The sequence below is a fragment of the Enhydra lutris genome, unplaced genomic scaffold, assembly GCF_002288905.1.
Source record: "Enhydra lutris kenyoni isolate GAN:26980312 unplaced genomic scaffold, ASM228890v2 scaffoldscaffold37, whole genome shotgun sequence".
NCBI lineage: Eukaryota > Metazoa > Chordata > Mammalia > Carnivora > Mustelidae > Enhydra > Enhydra lutris.
In genome coordinates, this window is record NW_019154121.1 from 274,329 (window position 1) to 286,951 (window position 12,623).

The following is a 12,623-nucleotide window of genomic DNA, read 5'->3' on the forward strand; positions in this document are numbered from 1 at the left end:
AGCCAGTCAGGGCAGAACTGTGCTTGTAAAATAGACATTAGAATACGTTAAGGAAAACATATATAAATTGATTGTTTGAGGAAGTTTCCTAGGTGTAAATCTAAAAAAAAATCTAGGTTAATCCTCATTTCCCAAACTTCTTTTTGAAAACTACTTATTCAAGTAATTTCTTCCTAAAAATGCATATTCTGACTGTGGAATTAATCTACTGATCAATTAAAGGAAGTTTTGATTGCCTTTTTAAAAGTTCTTTATATAAAAGAGAGATGTTAAGTAAGTTTATCAAACTGTGTTACGTAAGTCCTTAAAAAAAAAAAAAAAAAAAGTAAACCCAACAACAGAATTGAGTGAAGACCTACAAATACTTATGCCAAGCAAGAATCTGCCTTCCACCTGTGGTCTCACATTAATTCTAAATTGATGCTGGGCTCAGGATTCTGAAACTAAGTTTCTATTACTTGAGCTCTAGCAAAGTGTAAGGTTCTGTGGCTCTAGCAAAGTGTATGGTTCTGTGGCTGAATCTCCATGCTGAACACACTGTTCAAATTGTTCCCCTTGGTGATAATTCTGGCTCTACATTCCTCCCCAACCTCCTCCCTGGCCTCCACATCCACCTTGGCCTCTGTGACCACCTCTCCCTCCACGACTACTGCCTTGATCATTATGGCGCCCACCATCTTGGTATCTATTGTCCTGCTGGCATCCACCACGTTGGTATCCACTTTCTGCATATATAGATGTTTGGAAGCCACCATAACCACCACCTTGACCACTGTGGCCACCATGATAGGCACCTGGCTGGAAACCAGAATCTCAATAACAACCATCTTGGTATCCACCTCTTTCTCCACTCCTTCCACCTGTCCAGCCTCTTTGATGCTTATTTCATTTTCTTCCCCCATGGCTACCATGGTCATAGCCACCACATTCCTCTCTCTCCTCCTTTTTCATGATATACTTGATCTCCATATGAGGAATTTTTATAACCATCTATCCCTCCTCCTTAGCCTCCTACTTGCTGCTGGGGGCCATCTTGCCTTTTCCAACATGATGGCATCTCTGGAGGTGGAGGTCTACCTCCTCTGTCAGGTTCCCTGCCCATCCATACCTTATTGATCACACAGGCAGTCTCTTCTCTTAGAGAGCCACTGCTTGTCCTTAAAATCTTCAACAAGTCTTGTCTTGCAGCCAAAAGATTAGCAACAGAAGTAGTACTTTTAGGAGAAAAAAAATTGAGATTTTTGTCTGGTAGACCTTTGCTGATTTTTCTATTAGCTCTGTCAGACCTTTCAAAAGACTGGACACTGACATGCAAATGTTTTATTAGAAGCTTTCTCTGAACTTCAAATTCATTGGCTATGGCTTCGTTAATTGTTTCTATCTTCAATTTCAAATTCATTGGCTATGGCTTCGTTAATTGTTTCTATCCCAGTGGGTGGTCCCATTGGCCTCTTCAATAAAGTTTTTCCCATATGGTTGGAAGGAACTTTTGTTTATGTCTCCTTTATTTTTTTTTTTCAATCCCACCGAAGAATTGGAATATAGGTGTATTGGCTGGAGGCTTGGACATTCCTAGAGCAATACATATGCCTTTCAACACTTGAAAGACCTCACTACTGCCTCCTTCTTGAGCTTTTTTTGGAGGAATATTCACACAGAGTATTCTGGCAGCTTTTAGTTCTGAGATGAGGTACATAAACAAAAGGAGGCAATTCTTCTGAGGGAAAAGGCACTTGATCACATCTGCAGATGTTAATGATAGATATGGACAGTTCATCTTGCCTAGTAGCCCACTCACCCCTAGCTGGAATTCTTCAGCTTCACTAAGGCCGTTAGTTGTTTGCACATTTTCCTCTAGTTTACAGAACACTCTTAATTCAGAATCCAGCTAAGCACAGAGTTTGGTAAACTCAGGGGAACTGATTCCAAAAGATACTGCCAGAGACACAGCACCATCTTCCAAAAATGGACACTTTATAACCTAGATCTTCCAATGACTCCAAGATGTCAGTCTCCATGAGGTCACCACAATCAAATGTGACTTATTCCTGGGCTGAGAGGGTGGTTCAGTATTCACAAATCAATCAACACGATACACCACATTAATAAAAGAAAATATAAGAACTGTATGATCCTTTTAATAGATGCAGAGAAAAGCATTTGACAAGTACAACACCCATTCATGATAAAAACCTACAGCAAATTAGAAATAGAGGGAACAAGTCTCAACATAACAAAGGCCATAAATGAAAAACCCACAGCTAATATCAATGTGGAAAGACTGAGAGATTTTCCTCTATGGTAAGGAACAAGGCAGGGATGGCCATACTCACTAGTGTTATTTAACATAGTACTGGAAGTCCTAAATTCAGCCAATAGACAACACAAAAAATAAAAGCCATCTGAACCAGCAAAGAAGAAGTAGAGTTTTCACTATTTGCAGATGACGTGGTACTCTCTAAAAAGCTGTAAAGACTCCACTAAAAAGTTGCTAGAACTGATACACAAGTTCAGTAAAGTTTAGTAAAGAATAGAAAACCAATCTACAATCATCTATTGCATTTCTATACACCAATAATGAAACATCAGAAAGAGAAATAAAGGCATTGATCTCATTTACAATTGTACTCCAAACCATAAGATACCTAGGAATAAACTTAACCAAAGAGGTGAAGAATCTGTACTCTGAAAGCTATAAAACACTGATGAACAAAACCAAATATGGCACAAAGAAATGTAGAAAAAGAAAAAGAAATGTAAAATATAGGAAGAACAAATATCGTTACAATGTCTATATTACCCAAAGTAATCTACACTTTTAAGGCACTATCAAAATGCCATCAACATTTTTCATAAGCTTGTTCTACAGAGCATTTGAAATGAGCCTCTCTTATTGATTGTTTTTATTGACCCAGATCCAGATTACTGGATTCTGTTGACTTCAGGATTAAAAAGAGAACAGTCTTGGTTATCATCATAATGATATGAACCAGTGTGATGGTGAAATGTGATGAGGCTCTAAAATAGAACTGTAGCTACTGTTTTAGCATTTATCATTTCATTCCTGACTTTGTCATCATATACTATGGGGAAAAATGGGAAAGAAAAAAGACTGTTTTTTGCAAGGTAAGATATGTGGAGTCATTAATCTGCTGGGAGATATCAGAAGATAAACAGAAGTGAGAGGATACCTCCATAAGTTTGCTCCTGGAAAGTGGTATAACACCGGAGCAGAAAATTGGAACCCTTAGAAATCTGCTCTAGTGATAGACACCCCTCTCTGAAAGGGGCACTGGAAATGAAAAGGCAGAATTCTAGGTAGGGCATTGTGGTCTTGGGATATGAGGAACCACAGAGGAAAAGAGGGTGCCTTAATGGGTCCAGACTGAGCAATGGAGTCAGGAAGCATGTTATGGTCAGAGAGCCCAGGAAGGAGCTCTCAGCTCTGATCACCATAAACCATGAGCCAGGCTAGTCAATAATTGATCTTTTCTTGAGGAACCTGAAAAAATCTTGAACCTGTGCCCAAAACTGGACAAAAAGTTTCAGTGAGGTAGTGGCCTGGAAAGGACATTAGGGTGGCACCCAGACATGATTCAAGAGCTTTTGGTGCTTGCTCGAGTCCACTGTTGCTCACAGTTTTAGACACAACTGCCAGTGGAACCCCCAGGCTCCTAGGACTGCCTCTGAAAGAGTTGCTATGGGTGCACAACTCAGGAGACTACAGCCCTTGGCAGTGCATACAGAAGAGGAGGCTGTTAGTCCTGGAAGGTTATTAAAGAGGGAAGACTGAATTTTCTGCTGCTGGGCAATTTTTGCTCTGATCCTCTGAAAAGGCAAAGAAAGTCTGCGGGGAACAAAAGCCACAGAAAGGATGAGTATGTACTGAGCCCATCCCCTGACAAGGGTGGGGCAACTCTGTCCAGGCAGGATTACGTGAGAAATAGCACAGCAGGCCCTTCCCCCAGAAAACAGGCTGGAAGAACAAGTGGATGACAATCCTATGGATCACAGAAGCCTGTAAAATCCCAATGCCAGGGTAAAACAGAATATTGAGCTCTAGATGTGGCCTCACGACTTATTTTTCAGATAAAATTTTCCTTTTCTTTCTTTTTTTATTTCTTATGCTTTTTCTCTCTTTTTTAAACTTCCCCTCATTTCAGCTAGATGTTTATTATATCAACTTATATTTCATAGTCGCTTTTTAACATGTATTTTTAAACCTGTATTTTTATAGATAAGATTTATTTTAGTCACTTTTTCACTGAATTCAATTTTACCCTTATATATATACAATTCTTACCTTCCTTGTAATTTTGAGATGTAGTGTTCTCTAACAACAGACCAAAATACACCCAGGAACAGCTGAAACACCCTGTTCTGTCCACTCTGGGAGATTATAGTCCCCATTCCCCTACCCTGTTTTTAAAATTAAAAAAAAATATTAGATTTTATTTTTGTGTTTCATTTTGGCTTTGTTTTTCATGGTGTCTTCTGGCCACACCGGATTTTGCTAGGGTATGGTTCGGTCATGGTTGATATTTTGGACTCTGCTCATTCAATCAACCATCCCTCAACAGAATGACTAGGAGGAGGAACTCTCAACAAAGAAAAGAAACAGAGACAATGTCCTCTGCCACAGAACTAATGGATATGGATATAAGCAAGATATCAGAGTTAGAATTCAGGATAGCAATCATACAGTCAATAGGTAGATTTGAAAGGAGCTTATTGCATGGAGCACTGGGTGTGGTGCATAAACAATGAATCTTGGAAAACTGAAAAAAATAAAATTAAACTGAGATGTTAAAAAGTAATGATTAAATATTAAAAAATGAAAAGAGCATTAGTGATAATATAAAATCTCTAAGAGCAGAAATGACACCTAATCAGGCCAAACTTAAAAATGCTATGAAGGAGATGCAGTCTAAACTGGGTCCTCTAACAGTCAGGGTAAATGAGGCAGAAGAGAGATTAGTGATCTAGAAGATAAGCTGATGGAAAGGATTTAAGTTGAGGAAAACAGTGATAGGCTACTGGTAGCACATGAAAAAAGGCTTAGAGGGATTAATGATGCCATTAAACATTCCAATGTCAGAATTATTGGGATCCCCAAGAGGATGGAAAGAGAGAGAGAGCTAGAAGGTATATTTGAGCATCATAGCTGAGAGCTTCTTTGAAACAAGCATTCAACTCCAAGAGACAGAGAGGATCCCTCCAAAAATCAATAAAATAGATCAACACCCTGAAATATAATAGTGGAACTTCAAATTTTAAAGCTAAAGAAACTATCCTAAGAGTAGCCAGGGAGAGGAGTTTCCTTACATAGGGAGGGTGGAACATCAGAATAACATCAGACCTGTCCACAGAGACCTGGCAGGCCGGAAAGGGCTGGCAGACATATTCAGGGTACTGAATGAGAAGAGCATGCAAGCAAGAATACTTTATCCAACGAGGCTGTCTTTCAGAATGGATGGATAAATAAAGAGCTTTCAGGACAGGCAGAAATAGAAAGACTATGTGACCACCAAGCCAGCCCTGCAAGAAATATTAAGGGAGACCCTGTAAACAAAGAGAGACCCCAAGAGTCACCTCGGCCAGAAAGAAACAGAGACTTTACAACAGAAACAGGGACTTTACAGGCAATACAACACTAAATTCAAATCTTTCAATAGTTATTCTGAATGTAAATGGGCTGAATGCTCCAACCAAAAGACACAGGGTGTCAGATTGGATAAAAAAGCAGAATCTATCCATAGGCTGTCTTCAAGAGAATCATTTTGAACCTAAAAACACCTCCAGATTGAAAGTAAGGGGATGGAGAAATATTTACCACACTAATGGACATCAAAAGAACACTGGGGTAGCAATCCTCAGATCAGACAAATTAGATTTTAAACCAAAGACTGTAGTAAGAGATGCAGAGGGACATCATATCATATTTAAAGTGTCTATTCAACAAGAAGATTCAACAACTGTAAATACCTGCCCCCAACATGGAAGGAGTCAATTATATAAACCAATTAATAACTAAAATAAAGAAACACATTGATAAGAACACCTTAATAGTAGGAGACCTCAACACTCCACTCACAGCAATGGACAGATCCTCTAAGTAGATCAACAAAGAAACTAGAGCTTTGAATGACACTTTGGACCAGATGGACTTCATAGACGTCTATACAGAACATTGCCTCCTAAAAAATGAGGATACACATTCTTCTAGAACACACATGGAACTTTCTCCAGAATAGATCACATACTGGGTCACAAATTAGGTCTCAACTGACACCAAAAGATTGAGATTATTCCCTGCATATTTTCAGACCCGAGTGCTGTGAAACAGGAACTCAACCACATGAAGAAATTTGGGAGGAACTCAAACACTTGGAAGTTAAAGAACATCTTGCTAAAGAATGAATGGGCCAACCAAGAAATTAAAGAAAAACAAACAATTCATTAAACCAGTGGGAATGAAAGCACATCAGTTCAAAACCTATGGGATACTACAAAGGTGGTCCTCAGAGGAAAATACATAGCCACCCAAGCCTCTCTCAAAAAATTAGAAAAATCCCAAATACACAAGCTAAACTTACACTTAAAGGACCTGGAGGAAGAATAACAAATAAAGCTTAAACTCAGCAGGAGAAGGGAAAGTATAAAGATTAGGACAGAACTCAATGAGATGGAAACCAGAAAAACAATAGAACAGATCAATGAAAGTGGAAGCTAGTTTTTTGAAAGAATTAATAAGATCAGAAAAGCACTGGCCAGACTTATCCAAAAGAGAAAGGACCCAAATCAATAAAATCATGAATGAAAGGGGAGAGATCATGACTAATACCGAGTAAATAGAAACAACATTTAAGAGATTTTTACCAGGAACTGTATGTCAACAAATTAAGCAACCTGAAAGAAATGGATGCGTTCCTGGAAACTTATAAACTACTAAACTGAAACAATAATAGACAATCTCAACAGACTAATAACCAGAAAGGAAATTGAAGGAGTCATCAAAAACCTCCCCAAAACCAAGAGTCCAAGACCAGATGGCTTCCAAATGGAATTGTACCAAATATTCAAAGAAGAAATAATACCTACTCTACAGAAGCTGTTTCAAAAAAAAAAAAAAATGAAATTGAAGGAGAACTTCCGGTCTCATCCTATGAGGCCAGCATTACCCTGATCCCAAAACCAGACAAAGACCCCATCAAAAAGAATTACAAACCAATATCCCTGATGCTAAAATACTCAACAAGATCCTAGGCAGTAAGATCCAACAGTCCGTTAAAGGGATTATTCACCATGACCAGGTGGAATTTTTTCTTGGGATGTAAGTGTGGTTCAACAATTGCAAATAATCAAAGTGATAAATTGCATAAATTAAAGAAGAGGCAAGAATCATATGATCCTCTCAATTTACAGAGAATGTATTTGACAAAATACAGCATCCTTTCCTGATTAAAACTCTTCAGAGTATAGGGATAGAGGGAATATACCTCAATATCATAAAAGCCATCTGTGAAAAGCTCACAGCAAAGATCATTCTCAATGGGGGAAAACTGAGAGCTTTCCCTTAAGGTTAGGAACACAAGAGGGATGCCCATTTTCACCTCTTTTGTTCCACATAGTACTAGAAGTCTTAGCCTCAGCAATCAGACAATGAAAAGAAATAAAATGTCCTCAAATTGGCAAGAAGAAGTAAAATTCTCTCCCTTCACAGATGACATGATACTTTACATGGAAAACCCAAAAGACTCCACCCCCAAATTACTAGATCTCATATGGTAATTCAGCAATGTGACAGGATACAAAATCAATGGGCAGAAATTAGTCACATTTCTATACACTAACCATGTAACAGAAGAAAGAGAAATTAAGGAATTGATTTCATTTACAATAGCACCAAAACCCATAAGGCACCTAGGAATAAATCTAACCAAAGAGGTAAAGGACCTATACTCTAGAATCTACAGAACATTTATGAACGAAATTAAGGAAGACACAGAGATGGAAACACATGTCATACTAATGGATTGGAAGAATAAGCATTTTTATTCTGTTCCATTGACCTACGTATCTATGTTTCTGCCAGTATCATGTTGTTTTGATTACTAAAGCTTTGTACTATATATGATATCTGCGATTGTATACCTCCATCTTTGTTCTTGTTCTCAAGATTGCTTTGCAATTGGGGTCTTTTGCAGTTCCATACAAATTTTAGGATTTTTTTCTAGTTCTGTGAAAAATTCTGTTGGTACTTTTATAAGGATTGCATTAAATTTGTAGATTTATTTGAATACTACATTTTAACAATATTGGTTCTTCCAGTACATGAGCTTGGAATATCTTTCCATTTGTTGGTGTCATTTTCATTCTTTAGTCAATACTATACAGTATTCAGAAAATGTGTACTTTACCTCCTTGGTTTAGTTCATTCTTAGGTATTTTATTATTTTTGGTGCAATTGTGAAGGGGATTGTTTTCTAATTTTTTCTTTCTTCTACTTCATTATTAATGTGTAAAATGCAAATGATTTCTGCATATTAATTTTGTTTTCTGTGAGTTTGCTGAATTCATTTATCAGTTCTAGCAGATTTTTGGTGGAGTATTTAGGCTTTTCTATGTATAGGGTTACATAATTTGAAAATAGTGAAAGTTTTTCTTCTGCTTTACCAAAATAGATGCCTTTTATTTCCTTTTCTTGTCTGATTGTAGGTGAGAGTGGACATCCTTATTTTATTCTTCATTGTAGAGTAAGAGCCCTTATATTTTCACCATGTATGATGTTAGCTGTGGGTTTTTCCTATGTATCATATTATGTTGAGGCATGTTTCCTCTAAACCTACTTTGATTTTGAGATTTTATCATGAATAGATGTTGTACTTTGCTTTTTATGCACCTTTTAAGATATGATTTTTATCTTTTTCATGATAATGTAATGTAACATGTTGATTGATTTATAAATATATACCCATTCTTCATTACTGGAATAAACTCATTTGATTGTGGTGAGTTGTTTTTTAATGTATTATTGGATTCGGTTTGCTAATATTTTTTGAGGATATTTGCACCTGTATACATCAGAGATACTGTCCTGTAGTTTCATTTTTTCTAATTTCTTTATCTGGTTTCAATATCAGGGTAAGTCTCTCCTTGTAGGATGATTGGGAAGAATAGGTATTAACTCTTTATTTTTTTAAAATTTTTCTTCTTTTTTTATTATGTTCAGTTAGCCACTGTATAGTACATCATTAGTTTTTGATGTAGTGTTCAATGATTCATTAGTTGTGTATAATACCCAGTTCTCATCACAACATGTGCTCTCCTTAGTGCCCATCACCTTGTTATCCCATCCCCTCTTTAAATGTATAGCAGAATTCAGTTGTGAAACCATCTGGTCCTAGACTTTTGTTTGTTGGAAGTTCTCTTAGTACTGATTTGATATTATTGCTAGTAATCAGTCTGTTCAAATTTTCTATTTCTTTCTTATTCAATTTTGGAAAACTATTGTTTCTAGGAATTTATCCATTTCTCCTAGGTTGTCCAATATGTTGGCTTGTAATTTTTCATAGTATTTTCTTAAAATTCATTGTATTTCTGTGGTGTTGGTTGTTATTTCTCTACTTTCATTTCTCATTTTATTTATTTGAGTTATCCTTTTATTTTTTGATAAGTCCAGCTAAAGGTTGAGTAAATTTTGTTGATCTTTTCAATGAACCAGCTCCTCATTTTGTTGATCTGTTCTATTGTTTTGTTGTTGTTGTTATTTAGTTTCTATTTAACTTGTTTTTGCTCTAATATTTATTATTTACTTCCTTCTACTGGCTTTGGGTTTTGTTCTTCTCTTTCTAATTCCTTTCAGTGTAAGTTTAGATTGTTTATTTGAGACTTTTCTTCTTAAGGTAGGCTTGTATTGCTACAATCTTCCCTCTTAGAACAGCTTTTTCTGTATCCCAAAGATTTTATACCATTGTACTTTCACTTTTTGTACATGTATTTTTTGACTTCTTGTTTAATATCTTGGTGGACCCTCTCACTGTATAGTAGCAGGCTATTTTGTTTCTATGTATTTGTGTTATTTCCAGATTTTTCATTGTGATTGATTTCTAGTTTCATACTATTGTAGTTGGGAAAAAAATGCATGGTATGATTTAAAACTTTTTAAATTTATTGATACTTGTTTTGTGGTTAACCTATGAGCTCTTCTGGAGAATGTTCCAGGGGCACTAGAAAAGAATAATATTCCAGTGTTTTGGATGGAATGTTCTACATGTATCTGTTAGGTTCATCTGGTTCAAAGTGTCATTCAAAGTCACTGTTTCCTTGTTGATTTTCTGACTGAATGATCTGTCCATTGATGCAAGTGAGGTGTGAAAGTCCCCTATTCTTATTGGATTATTGTCAATTTCTTTCTTTATGTTTCTTATAGTTGATTTATGTATTTATGTGGTCCTATGTTGAGTTAATAAATATTTACAATGATTGTTCCCTTTATCATTATGTAGTGTCTTTCCTGGTTTCTTGCTACAGTTTTTTTTTTTTTTTAAAGTCTGTTTTGTCCAGTATAACTATTGCTATCCAGGCTTTCTTTTCACTTTCATTTGCATGGTTAATGTTTTTCCATTCCTTCACTTTCAGTTTGCATGTCTTAAGGTCTCAAGTGAGTTTCTTATAGACATTATGTAGATGAGTCTTGGTTTTTTTTTTTATCATTCAGTAAACCCATGTATTTTGATTAAAGCATTTAAAATAATTATTGTTAAGTACATATTGCAATTTTGTTGCTTGCTTATGGTTGTTTTCGTAGGTCTGTTCTTTTCCTCTGCTTTTCCTCTTTTCCTTTGTGGTTTGATGGCTCTTCTTAGTGTTATTGAATTCCTTTATCTTATTTTTTGTCTATCTACTATATGTTTTTGATTTGTGGGTACTACTAGGTTCATATATAACATCTTCTGCCTATAGCAATCTATATTAAGTTGATGAATGTTTAAGTTTGAACCCATTCTAGAAGCACTAATTTTTGCTCTCCTCCCCCATATTTTAAGTACATGTCATACACCCTTTTATTTCATGAATCCCTTGATTAATTTTTACAGATACAGTAGATTTTTACCCCTTACATGCTCTAATCTCCATACTGATTAACCTACTACTTTAATTATGTTTGTATTTACCTGTGATTTTTTTTTTCTTTCACAATTTTCTTACTTTTGATTATGGCTTCCCCCCGACATACACAAATAATTGCCTTTAATGTTTCTTGTAAGGCTGTTTTACTGATATTGAGCTCTTTTAACTTTTGTTGTGGGAAACTTTATTTCTCTTATTATAAAATGACAGTTTTTCTGGATAGAGTAGTCATGGCTGTAGGTTTTGTTTTTTTTTGTTTTTGTTTTTGTTTTTTTCCTTCTCTTCATTACGTTAAATATATTACACCACTCTCCTCTGGGCTGTAATGTTTCTGATGAAAAGTCAGTTGAAAGTCTTATGGGGTTCTCCTTGTATAAAACTGTTTTCTTTTTTTCTTGTTGCTTTTAAAATTGTCTCTTTACTGAAACCAGATCGTGATGAGGGGGGCAAGATGGCAGAGAAGTAAGAGATGCTGTTTCAACTGGTCCCCTAAAGTGGGCTGATTATCTACCAGAACACTCTGTACACCCATGAAATCATCCTGAGATGCAGGATTATACACTTCTGGATCTATGGGGGCAGAAGACACCAGTGGACAGGTAAAGCAGAAGGGGAATGTTGGACTGATATCTGAAGATAAACAAAAGGGGGAGGGAGCCACCAGAGTTGACCCATTGGAAAGTAATACCCCAATACAAGAGTGCCCTGTGATTGGAGACAGCATTAACTTGGAGTCTGGTTAAAAGCACTCAAAAAGATCAAAAGATTTTAAGGGGAAGTTAGTGGAATTGGGTGGTTAGGGGCATGGGCTTAAGCCCACAGACCCAGGGTGGGCAGCACTGTTGCAGTGCCAGAGAGAGTGCAGTAAAGCATCCAGGCCTTGGTCCCTAAGCCGCCAAGTGTATGAGAGTGTCTGGGTGGTGGCACATGTGAGAGAGTCTGGTGTGGATGCCAGCCAGCACTCTCTAGAACCACAACCTTTTGCATTCTGCATGTGGGCTGCGAGACTGGGGTGTAAGCCATGCTCCACACCCTCCCCTGAGAGAGGTCTGTGCAGGCTCTAGATGGTTCTCTCTAGGACTGGCGAGAGTCTGAACACTTCCAGCCCCAGTCGGCCAATGGGAAAATCTCAGGTTGGGACCTCTTGAGCAGTCTAGACCTTCCCAGACAGCTGCAGCAAGGGTAGCCACCGGAAGCCAGCTCTCTGGACTAATACTGCTCACGGTAGCACCAGAGAACAAACAGGAGCTCATGCGACCTCTGAGACTGTGGCTGGGGTTATGCTCTGCCAGTAGAGGTGACAGAGGTGAGTCTGTGTGCTCTGGACCACCCAGAGGGGAACAGACTGTGGTTTCTCTCTGAGACAGAGGTCTGGGTGCAGTTTGCTTTCATCTAAACCTATGAAGAACTGCCAAAAGCTGCAAAGAGGAGGAAAAAAACAAACAAACAAATGAAAAACCTCCAGAGAACAAAAGCCTGAAAAACCAGTG

The 12,623-nt window shown here is 37.2% G+C and overlaps 1 pseudogene; it reads right to left on the bottom strand.

The window, feature by feature from the left end:
* Positions 1 to 465: 465 nt before the first annotated feature.
* LOC111154358 lies at positions 466 to 12,386 on the bottom strand (annotated as a pseudogene).
* Between the last annotated feature and the right edge of the window lie 237 nt (positions 12,387 to 12,623).